This window comes from Cupressus sempervirens, chromosome 3 (assembly GCF_028749045.1).
Source record: "Cupressus sempervirens isolate cs-2001-9-10 chromosome 3, ASM2874904v1, whole genome shotgun sequence".
Taxonomy (NCBI): Eukaryota; Viridiplantae; Streptophyta; class Pinopsida; order Cupressales; family Cupressaceae; genus Cupressus; species Cupressus sempervirens.
In genome coordinates this window covers 361573582-361586749 of record NC_143120.1, presented here as the reverse complement: position 1 = coordinate 361586749, position 13168 = coordinate 361573582, and the positions used below count along the sequence as shown (strand labels likewise).

The window sequence follows — 13168 nt, the reverse complement described above, 5'->3', positions numbered from 1 at the left end:
ACTAGATTGCAAGTAGGATCTAATCCCTTAGTTTCAAATTTTAAAAGTAAAAGTAAATCAAGAGATAGGACCCTTATCCATTAACAATTATGATTGGACATTTAAATTGCTTGTACAAGATTGTAGATTTAAGACACTTTTAATTCAAGTGAAAGAATCTTACTTTCATAGTTTGAATCACTCATGTATATTGGAGTTAATTTTAATTTTTTTTCCTACATTTATATTGTTAAATGAATCTTGCTATCTAATTGCCATCAATGAAGTTGATTTTTCTCCCCTCTATAAGTTTTATAGAAGACAAGATCATAACTAGAAAAAATATTGAGTGACTATATTAGAAGTTTGAACTAGTCTTTTATTTCTGAAAATTATCTCTTGATCTCTTATCATTAATTCAAATCAATATTTCAATCTCACGATCATAACAATCAATTGTCATATATTTAGGATGTTTGTCACTAGGTGTTGTTAATATGTTGTGTGATAGTATCTAATGTCTATTATTTGTAGCATGAGTGAGCACTCTCTTACTCTTTTCTATAATATAAAACAATCAATTGTCATATACCATAAAACTAAAGCAATCTTAATTCTTTTCATTTTCATTTATCACTTTTATCCAACTTTTAACAATATCACAAATCTCAATTCTAAAATTCAATTAATGTCTAACTCCAGTTTTACATATCATCCATCTAAACTTTCTAATTCAATCAAAAATTTAATTTTAGTTTTCTCTACAAAGATATTGAAAATTAATTGCGTAATATCTAATGACCAATTGAATATGAATCTAAGAAAATTTGAATCAGTCATAAGAAAGTATGGTCATACTCCTCTTATCCTTATATTCCTCGTAGGCCATTACATACATGGAAATCAAAGATATCTATATAAATATGCACGTGGGTAGCATGGACATTTCGCTCTATATACAGCTTAGAAACCTTTACAAACACTAAAATAAAAGAAATTAATATAGAAGGAGAAATCAATACGCATGAGCGCAACATGATTAGAAAAATCCAGGAGCATACAGACGTGTCTATATTGGGCGTAATGCTGTCTAATTTAACAGTAAAATCATCATCACAGGTTTTCCTTGTTGTCTTTGTCTTACCTGAACTATCAATGGAAAAAATACAGGTAACAGGTCTGTATAAGCACGAGATCTTTTATCAAAAGACCAAAAATACAATATAAACGAGTAACGGTCAAACATTGGGAACTGACAAAATGGATAGTAGAAGTAAAAGAATTCAGTATATACTACCCAGTCTCAGAATATAATTATTATTGTCCCATACACATTACAACGACATAGAAGCATACCCAATATAATATATAATACAAAGAAAGAAACCTTATACAACATACAATAAAATAATAATAAGAAGCCAGAAACCCAATACGCACTATAATACAAAGAAATATACCCAATATAATATATAGTACAGTTTAGAAACCCAATACCAAAATACGGTATAATAGCACAGGCCCAATAAAAATACAATACTCTTTGACCCAATACAAAGACATAGACCCAATACCAAAATAGGATATAATAACACAGGCTCAATACAATTACAATACGGATCCAATACAAATACAATACAGTGATACAGGCCCAGTAGAGAACTGAACACAATGTGAGAGACACAATACAATAGTAAATAGCACAGACCCAATACAGAGTACAATACAACGAGATATAATCGATACAAAATATAATACGAAGAGATAAACCCAATACAAAATACGATACATTGACATAGGCCCAAAACAGATACAATATAGTGACTCATGCCCAATGCAAATTGAATGCAATGTGATAGACCCACTACACAATACAATACAAAGACAAAGACCCGGTATACAGTACAAGAATACAAACCCAATACACAATACATTACAATGACATAGATTCAATAGTGTTTTGTATCAACTTCCAAAATACTACCCTCGTATATAGGCTTTTATATTGCAAAGAAAAAACTAAGATCCCCACATTGGTAGCAACTTACGAGGATATCTTTTATCTTTTTGCTATGAAAATCATAGGGGGAGAAATTTGCCTTTGAATGGACCCCTTCATTGAGTTTTCTGATTAAGCTTATCATATTGTGATTGAAGCTAATTATGAGGAAGCAGTATTTGGAGGAAAAAGAAAAAGATGGTTATTATTATTATTATTCAATTTACATCCTTCACATATCTATGAATGGAGGGAAGGGGAAAATGAAGGAAAAAAGGAAAAAGACGATCTTATCATGTTTGTGTGTAACCGTTTCCTTTTGTATATACATTGCATGTCACTCAAAGTGAGTAGGGACTTTCTCCATTTCTTTATGTAAATATGGGTCCAAAAGGGAATACTACCTAAATCTGAATCATATTTAGTGCATCTAATGATAAGGATTAATCATATTCATGCGATGAAATCTTTAAATTAGGATATTACTTTCATATCGATTGTGTAAAGTGGTAATATTTTACTGAATTAGTGCATTTAAAGAGTTAATGGGTTTAGAATAATACTTAAAAATATTAATTGATAGTAAATGCTTTGGATGTCAATGGGTAAGTACTATTATAACTCATCTTTCAAAATATAGAATTTAAAAGAATCATTGTTTAGTTCATGTCATGATATGAATGGAGCTGAGGAATTTCTTAGATGCACAAATGATAAAATTAGTCACCTATCTTATATATGTTGTATGTAAGGTAATTTTATTTTTATCACATATACAACTTCAAAGATTTTGGATTTATTTTTTCTAATGTTAGATAATTGAGAATAAATCTTTTGGATTCTTCTATGAAATGTTAATTAATTAAGAGAAAATGTTTAGGATTAATTAATTAACTTTTTTATATCATTTCTAAACAACTTTCAATAGAAAGTTGTAATTCTATGGAAGATTCTTATTTTAGTTATGGTTTTGAGAGTAGACCATTCTAGAATTGTCTTGACCTTCTTTGGATCATTTTGAACACTATCTGCAGAAATGACAAAGCCCGAAAAGGTCAAACTATTTTGCATGAATTTATACTTCTTCAAATTTGCATAGACCTTCTCCTTTCTTAGTACAACCAAGATAATCCTTACGGGTTGTAAGTGTTCTATGTTTTTTCTATAAACTAGGATGTTATTAAAATAAAATACCACAAACTTACCAATATAAAATCATTGTACAATATTAATCAACCACATGAATGTACTATGTGCATTAGATAGCCAAAATGGCTTAACCATCCATTCATACAAGCATCCCTAGTCTTAAAGTATGTCTTCCTCTCATACCTATCTCGAATGTAGATTGGGTGATAGCCACTTTGCAAATAAATCTTGCTAAAGTATTTGTGCCTTGCTTGTTCATATATCATGTCCTCTATGCAAGGAATTAGGAATTGGTACTTAATGGTAATCTATTAATTTTCCTGTCATCAGTGCTCATGCTTCACATTTTATCCTTCTTTAGATTCAATGATTAAGGCATTATACATGGACTCATAAGCTCTCTCTAACTAGACCTTTTGTCATGAGTTATGTTACCTGTTTGTTAAGTTCTTCATGTTGTGTTGGATACATCTAAAATGCTTCCTCGTTGGTTAGAGATGCCCCTAGAATCACATCAATATTGTGTTGAATGTCCTACTTTGGTAGTAGATAATTAGGTTATTTATCATGTACAACATCAACAAATTAATCTAGTATATATTCCATACTTCTAGTGGTACTAAATTTTCTAGATCTTCTCCTCTTTTGACTACTACTACATGAAAACATCATGTTACCTTTATTTATTTGACAATTTATTATGAAAATAAGATGGTCTCACTCTTCCCTCCATCCTTAAGAGGGAACAAAATCACCTTTGACCTATTCTTCCAAAAGGTCTGTATGTTTTTGTCTCCATCATGAATGCCTGAACTTTCTATTATATATTCATGTCTTTCCTAATAATATATGATAGGCACCCATTAGAATTACATTAAAAATTATCTCATCCTCTCCTTTCTTAAACCCTACATTGTGGTAAGAATGGAGATGTATCTCATAATGTGAGTTCAACTTTTCTATTGTCTCTTTAGATACCATATTTTCAAAACTAACCCCCTTAATAATATTTTGACACACCTTGCCACCTCAAACAAATCATGTTTTTAAAATATTGGTTTGAAGCCATGAATCTTCATAGCTCTTACTTTTAAATTAATATTTCTCTAGAGTAGCCATTGTTCTTCTAATTATGGCACCTTCTCCCACTTTTGGAGAAACTTATTATTCTACCCCTTGTGCTACATTTCCAATTTGAACCACATTCACCATAAGTTGTCCTCATTGATTCATTTATTTTATTTTATAATTTAAGAAATCAATAGCTCTCTGTCCTTCCTCTCCACATCTGAAACAAGAAAAATTTATTCTTTGGTTATTGCATTCTTCTCCATAACTATAACCTTTTCCTTTCTGAAACCACCTTCCCCTTTCTTTTTTCTGAAGATTTTGTTAGTTATATTCTTGTTTTTTAAATCCATGACGTGGGTCTCGCCTTCTATAATTTGAACTTCATAAAAATGGTTTTGATGTATCCCTTTATCATCCTGCATTCCTTTTAATTTATTTCCCACTTTAAGTTTCTTCTTCCTTTAGAGCCAACTAATAGGCCTCCATATCTTTGATGGGACACAAGCTCAACAAAGCTAATAGTGAATTTTAGGCCATTCATATACCTAGAAGCCATTTACTCATCATTTTATTGATGTTTTATATGCATGGATAAATTTTAGAACTCATTTTTGTAATCATGAGTGAAGACAAGTTCAACCTATGAAAGAGGGTTTATGATTAATCTATGGGTAAGAACTTTTCCCTCAACCTTTCCTCCATCTTATTCCATGCCCTAATCTTTCCTTTCCCTTTCTTGTCTATTCCTTTTGGAGACGATCCCACCATATCATTGCACGACCTTTTAGTTTTGTGCATACGAACCTCACCTTTTCCTCTATCATAGGCTCCTATTCAAAGAATTTTCCCATCTCATTCAAGCAATCCATCAATTTCTCTTGCTTAGACTACCTTTGTAGTCTCAAGCATCAATCTTGGTCTCTTCATTTTTTCCTTTTAAGGCTCTGAGAATCCTTTCTCCAAAGTAAATATCTTCCACTTGTTCCTCTTCAGGCTCTTCATCTTAGTTCGAACTACCTTGGTTTTCCTCTTCATCAAATTTGCTTTCTCCTCCTTGTATCCTTTGATTGTCTAATTGCTTTGTAAGTTCTATGTAACTTCCCTTTGTAGATTTTGTATTGCTCTCTACATTTGGGCAACAACTCCTCTTCCCCTTCCTTCCCCAACCATCTTCTTGCTCTAATACCCAATGATGTAACACAAATCATGTTTTCAAATTAATTCGATTATTATTGAATCAAAATCATGAAACAACAATAGAAATTCAAAGTCCAATTATGTTACATTATAAACTTAAAGAAATTTCATTTATTTTTCTAAATATCTTTTTTCACCATTGATATTTACTTCATTATTCTACTTATTGATTTCTTATAGGTTTAATATTTATTTCTTATTTTTTCCTTCATCTATTTTTCTTCTTTGAATATTGATGATGCTAGTTTTATTCTTTCATTATATTCAATTTTCAACATCATACTATTATCCACTTATAATGCCACCACTACTTGCAACATGCATTTTTGTATCCACTTATAAAATTATAGAAACTTCACTACTAATACATGTGTGATGTAGAACCCAAAATAATAATGATATACTATTATATGCATCATTTAAGTTACATTTCTTTTATTCTTCCTCTACTTTTACTACTTTGAAAGGAATTTATTTTAGCTTAAGCCTCACTTTTTCTTTTGAAAATCCTATACATGCTAACTTATTTTTTTTAATGATTCTTCACATATCTGCCTTGTCAAAAACAATTGAAATGTTGTTTGCCTTTGTTAACCTTATTATTATTTTTATATCTTTGAGTTATATGAGCTCTTTTATTGAAATTAAGACATTCTATATTGAATAGAGAACTCTATAACACCAAATAATTAAGCTTAAGAAATTAAAGCCTCTCCTTATTTGTCTGTGTTCTATTACAAAATACTGTAAAATTTTGCTTCATCTGCATTAGTGTCATTGAAATATTTTTTTCTTATATATTTAACCACACTTTTTTCAATCCATTATAGCTACTATATGTATTAAAACAATAACAAAGACGTCCATTGTTAATTGATTAAACAAGTTAAAGCGAGTAAGATCCTTGGCAAAACAAACTTGATCGTGTAATTAACTAGTATCTTCTTGATCTTTTACACCTCTGAACTTTTGCCATTATCATATCTTTTCTTCTAATAGTAAATTCTAGATAGTTTATGAATTTTGCCACACAATTAACAACGCTGTGCCCAATGGTTGAATTTTATTTTTATTTATATAAAACGACTCTAAAAGAGTTTTAACATGTGAATGGTATTGGTTTGGCCTCTATAGGCAGGTGGGTGCCATGATTAACAATCGAAGTTTCTCACTGTTAAAATCCACACTTTGAATAATCAAGTTATTATCATATTGTCTTGTTTTTTTCTTAGATTCTAATTCGCCATGGTAGCAAAAGCCAATGCTTTCAGTTGTGGGGAGAACGCACAGTTTGAATGAATCATGATTTAACTTCAACTGATAGATTAAAAGACAGTTTGAACGAATAAACAGTCAAACATTGGGAAGTGATAAGAATTAGTAGAGATGTAAAAAGAATATCAATTTGGGTTAGTAAGCTTTAACTTGAATGGCACATAAAACAATATCATCCCAAGAACAAAAGCGCGAAAGTTATCATTGCATTAAGAAGTAACAACAGAAAAAAGGTATATTGCATTAAATCCCAGGTGTTTTCCATGATCTCTTCCTTATGGATATTTATCAAAGCCTCCATTATGCTGATGTCTTAGATTTTTGCGGGCTAATTTATCCTTTGCCATTTCATGAATATTCAGTCTATAACTGTGAAAAATATTAAAAATCAAATTCACAACTTTAAAATTTTCACTTGGCACAAACTATTATCGAGTGTCAGTTTTGCTCAGCACTTTAATAAACCAAGTGGCAGGAGAGCCCCGAGTGAGCTCGGTAGATGGAAAGAAAACAACTCAGCAACAATGGATGCCGAGTGAGCTCAATAGATGAAGAACAACTTGGCAACAATGGATGCCAAGTGAGCTCAGTAGTGTGGATGCCGAGTAAACTCGGTAGCCACTGGAGGGTGGAGCTCGGTAGAAGAAGGTACCGAGTGGGCTCGGTAGACACTGCAAAAATGACTTCTACCAAAGACAATACCAAGTGACAGAACTATAACGTGAATATTTCCACAATTAAAACTAGAGATCCAAAGCTTGAAACACTCAACAATAATCTTCTTAAATGCAACAAATAAGTGAAGGGCAATGGATTCAAGTATGCCTGCTGCTTTCTATTCAACTTTGATTAAATCATTACAAAATCTGAGAGCATTCGACTTCAACCAGAAAACCCTAAAATAACCTTAAAACATTAAACAACTTCAAACTTTAAACTTACAAACTTGCAGCTCTAATGGCTGCATACAATAATGCCTAGAGCAATCACTATTTCACAGGTCAAATCAAGCAATAAACTAAGAATTTACAGAATGACCAGAGAAGAAACACGTGTATCTGCTGGCACGAAATAGACTTCCTTGTCTCTACACTCTGACGACTGGATCTGCTGATCAACTTCTTCCTTCTTCCTTCTCTGCAACTTCTGAGCTCTTCAACTTCTACTTCTGTCACTCTCTGGTCGAATGAATCTGACATGCCTTTTTACATACTTCCAAAAAACATTTTTCCCCTCATTTGCAAATTTGAAAAACTCACCTACTAGTAATAAATTTTTTGAACGTTCTGCAATCCGTAGGTGGTAGGTGGGCGTTTGACTCCAGAAGCAAGACAACTACCGCATTAAATTCCAACAATAACATGACACTCACCTTAGCCTTTTAATTTATTTTGACAAACCATCTCTCCATTTGAACTTTTGTCATGCCATTTTGTCTATATCTTGATGAACAAGGTGAAATGAAAAGATAAAGTTGACAAAAAGATGAGGAGGAGGGCTCGATTGATACTAACCCTATTCCTTTTTAATTAAGCCGATAGACTTCACTCCTTGAAAAACCTTAAATGGATTTTTCGGCAGTCGGACGTCAGGAAAGAAAGAATGACATCGGGAAACATTGTGCAATTCAGCTCATTTCATAGTGCTCTTACCATGTCAGATGGTGGTTTGAAAAACATGTCTAATTTACCACTCCACTGAAAGGCGTTCTTTATTAATTGAGATACGGGGGTCCACTATGGTGAACGATGCTTGGACTGGAGATACGGGATGAAACCTACGGAGGCTCTATAGAATGATGCCACCTGAAACAAATGGTTGCTGCGAACAACTTTGTACATGAATGACATGAATCTGATAAAAAGATTTCACCGGTAATCTTATACTAGACAAAAGAAAATATTGTTCACCCCTATGTACATACATCTAACACTCAAATCACAGTCTTCTTCCATCTGCCAACATATAAAATGAATCAGGTCAGTTCATGTAATGCAGATGGAAACACACAGTAGAGATTGTTTAATGTCTTTGTGTTATAAAATTTAAACAATCTAAATGACAAAAAAATCGAAATTTTATTGGCAAATTCTAAACTATCCTTCAAAATCTATTGAGAACTGACATAAAACTTTCTCACAAACAATCTTGTGACCAGAATAGAATTGAAAAGCTAAAAGATTGAACTTTTATTGAATAACTATTAAAAACTATTTGAAATCTATTTTAGAAACAATCGTGTGATCATGATTGCATTGTAGATGTGTAGTTTTTGTCATGAACTATTAATGTGAAGTCCAAGGTTGTCTCTATGAAAGATATAATGCTAGCATTCATGACAGTGAGATTAAGCCTTTCAAGCTCTACAAGAAATTTCACTAGCAACCCTTTTCTCCTTTTGCAATGGATTCAAGTTAGAATGTTTTTATTCACTTCTCGAGCCTCGATTTTGGGTATCAATACTCCTGTACTATCTTCCATAGCTAGGAATGAATACGAAGAGTAAATGAACATAGTTTGTCATCCTCAGGACTTAGAATGTTTTTACTTACATATGATAAATTAGTATATATCTTAAATACATCAGTCGAAAAGATATTCACATATATATATTTCTTAACATGTATATTAAATACACTACTTAAATATATTAATAATAATAAGAATCTAGAAATACTTCATAACCACCAGCTATATATTCCATAAATTAATTCCTCAACCCTATTCCATCTCCTTATCTTGGATTCAATTGATCTGCTAGCTTTATGATTGTATCTCTATGAAGTTTATTTCATAATGCAGACCTAATTCACATTGACTAAAAATCAGAAGTAATGTTTTGTATCGTTAACCCTTATGCAGCCTGCTAGATTCAAAGAAGAAAATGTAGAGATAAATGCATGTTAGCTCCTTATTTCTATCAAATGATCCATAAAAATTCTCAGTTGTACACAAATTACTTGGAATAGGAAACATCACAAATTTCACATGAAGGAGCTTTGCTTCATTACAAAGTACACTTCCATCAAAAAGCTTTTGGTCCCCTATTTGCCCATCACTCCATTTGCCTTTCTTAGTGGAACAACTTCAAAATTTTCAATGTCAAAGGTGGACCAATATAATTATTCCTAGCTCAAATTGTAATAGCAGCCACCATGGCCTTTTGAGAGTTCAGAACAATAACAATAACCTTTCAAAATTTTACTTATTCTTAGCTTTCTTGTTCTTACAAAATAATAATAAACCAAATCATTTAGTCTCTAATTTTTTCTTCATTTTAATTAATAAAATAATTTCTAAAAACTAATACATATTATATTAAACATTTATTAGTTTTATTTTCTTTGTGCTATAAACTAATTAAAAAGTATAACATAGTTTAATTGTTCAATGTTATACATGTCTAAGAAAATTAATATGGGGAGAGAAAGAGGTGATATAGAAGGAGAGAGGGGATGAGAAAGAAAGAGGAGTATATTAGATAGAGAGAGATAAAGACCAATAGATCAATAGATGGGAAAGATGGGAAAGATGGGTGATAGATAAATAGGTCAAATAGGAATAGACAAAATAAAGTACAGAAGTAGAGAGGCTAAAGTTCAAGAGATGGCGAAGATGGAACTAAGTAGGGAGAAACGAGTTCCTATGCATGTATGTAAGGAAGATATAAAGGTAGGGATGGGGAAGAGGATGTGTGTATGTAAAGGTGTGTATCTGGGGATGTGTGTATGTAAGAAATATATGAAGAGAGAGTGTAGATAAATGGATCAAAATCAAATATCAAAGTGAAGAAGAGGAGAGAGGATGGGGAGATGAAGAGATAATGATAAAGATTATGGGGTGATAGATAGATAAGTTAAAGAGAAATAGGAAAAATAAAGTATAGAAGTAGAGAGGATAAAGGTCAAGAGATGGGAAAGATGGAAATAGGGAGGGAGAAATGAGTGCCTATGTGTGTATGTAAGAAATATACAAAGGTAGGGGTAGGGATGCATATAGGGAAATTATAAGTCAAAAAAGGATAGGTGAATAGAGAAATAGAGAAGGATATATATCCAAAAATATGTCTCAATATAATCCTTTGATATATATTTCAATATACCCCTCAAAGGTGCAAGTTCTAGTGATAATCTTTGGTGAATTTGCTAAATATATTAGCCATTGCACTATAAGGTTCCTCAAACATTCATTGCGGGGTAGAATGAGTTTCTTGGACTCTTAAAAGTTGTCCATGTTAAAAGTAGGTTTTGAATTGCAATTTGCAAGGAGAGAATGTAATTGACATGTCTTGTGATTCTCTAATACTTGTTATATGTGAAGATTATGTTGCTTGTATGCCTCTAAAAAAAGGTTGTTAACAAATATGAGAGCAATTAATCATGTGTTACTTACACCGTGTCTGTCTCACAAAAAGGTATTTCTAACTTCAAAGAAAAAAATATTTATCTAATAAAAGAGAAACACCTTTTTCCATTTAACATATTTTTACAACAATAATATTCTTACATTTTTCTTAGATTTAAAATTAGTAAGCTATGGAGCCAAATTGTATATACGATAGTGAATATAATTTATTTTTTGTCTAGATTTCTCTAATATGGTAAACAAGAATATCTTTCTATATAAAAATAGTTAGATATATATTAAGGATTTTCCTTTTATTAACAATAATTTGATGTGTAACTAAGAAGTAATTGAAATAAAGAAAAAAAATCATATAAATTATTTAGAAGAACAAAATATATGAGTTTTATAATTATACTACATTAAATAAATTTTTAAAATAAAAATATTTTAAAGTTTTATAAATATTTAACCACAATTGGTAATTTTGTATTTATTAGAATTAAATAATCTTTTTTTACTAAGATTAGAAAGAAGTATTAAGGGGAACATAATATTTTAAAAATATAATAATAATAAGAAGAAAAACTTCTAGAAGAGAGGCAAGATTAAAGGATCAACCAAGTTGAAACAAAGTGATAGTACTACAACAATAAAATATGAGTTCGGTAACAAAATTATGAAGATAGGGAGATTGTGGGTAAGTATGTGGTTTGGGCCATCAACAAATTTATTACCTCTAAGGCCATTTTTAAGGAATTGAATAATACAATTAAAATTCTCATCCCCAAGGTTGTTGGGGCCAAGAATATGAAGGATTTCAGGCCTAGTAATTTATGTAATACTATCTATAAGATTTTATCTATGTTTTTGGTCTATCACATTAAACCAATCTTGGATTAGATTATCCACCCTTAGCAGTAAGGACTTTCTTTGGTAGGAAAATAGTGAATTTTATCCTCACTATTCATGAGGTTATTCAGTGAATGTATAAAGGGAGAAAGGAAAGTATGATACTCGAGTTAGACATCTTCAAAGCCTATGACATGGCCTCATGAGACTTTCTCATTAAGGTCCTCAAGAAAGTTGGGTTCAAAAGTAGAATCCTTCAATTGGTGGAAGTGTGTTTCAAAATACCTAAGTTCTTTGTCTTCATTAATGGTTCCCTACAAGGTATCTTTAGTTCTTTTGGTGATCTAAGACAAGGTGACACTTTACCTCCTTGTCTCTTTATCATTTTACTTAATGTTCTTGGTAGGAATTTTAGCATGATGGTAGGTACTAGTTTCATGATAGGATAAAAACCATCCTCCAACACTGATATTATTTCCCACCAGCAATTTATTGATGACATGATGATAGTGGGAGAAGCTACTACAATGAAAGTGAAACCCTAGAAGTGCATAGCTAGGGAGCATGTCCTTGCTTCTAGTCAAAGATTAAACCTTTCAAAAAGTGCACTTTATCTTTTAAACACTCCTAAGTGTAATCAAAATCAGATTTATATAATCATTGGTTTCCATATTTCTCTTCTTCCTATAGTTTATCTAGGTATGCATTTAGCTATGACCCAAGTGGACAATAGTGTTTGGGAAGTTTTGTTGTATAGGTTTCAACTAAAACTTGTAGCTTGGAAGGGATCTCTTCTAAGAAATGCTGGGAAACTTTAAATGCTCATCCTGATCATTCAAAGCATGACTCAGTATCTTATGTCTCTCTTTCGTATGCCTATTCTTTGGATATAAAACTAGATTCTATTCAAATAATGTTCCTATGTGTTGGTGTTGAAGACAAAAAGAAGCTTTCACTTGTCAACTGGGATATAATCTATTTCCCTATAGCTCAAGGTGGTCTTAATTTTAGGGATTCCCATCTCATGAATTTAGTATTTATCTCAAAAATTTTATGGAGTGTTATGAAGTCAGTTTTGGATTGGGTTAAGATCTTAAGACACCAAGTTTCATAATATTGAGATTCAAACTAGCTTTCTTAAGAACCCTCTTATTCGAGGGCTGATAATCTGGATTAACTTGAAGAATACTATCCCTCTTCTATCCCAAATTATTTCTTTGTTGGATGGAGATGAGAATACTATTGATTTCTAGGAGGAAATCTCAACATATATGCCTTCCTTGGTTTCTATCCACTACTCTT

General features: G+C 31.5%; 1 pseudogene; it reads left to right on the top strand.

Moving 5' to 3' along the window:
* Positions 1-1014: 1014 nt before the first annotated feature.
* The window catches only part of LOC149566494 (nucleobase-ascorbate transporter 5-like), a 50340-nt pseudogene continuing 38186 nt past the window's right edge, over positions 1015-13168 (top strand).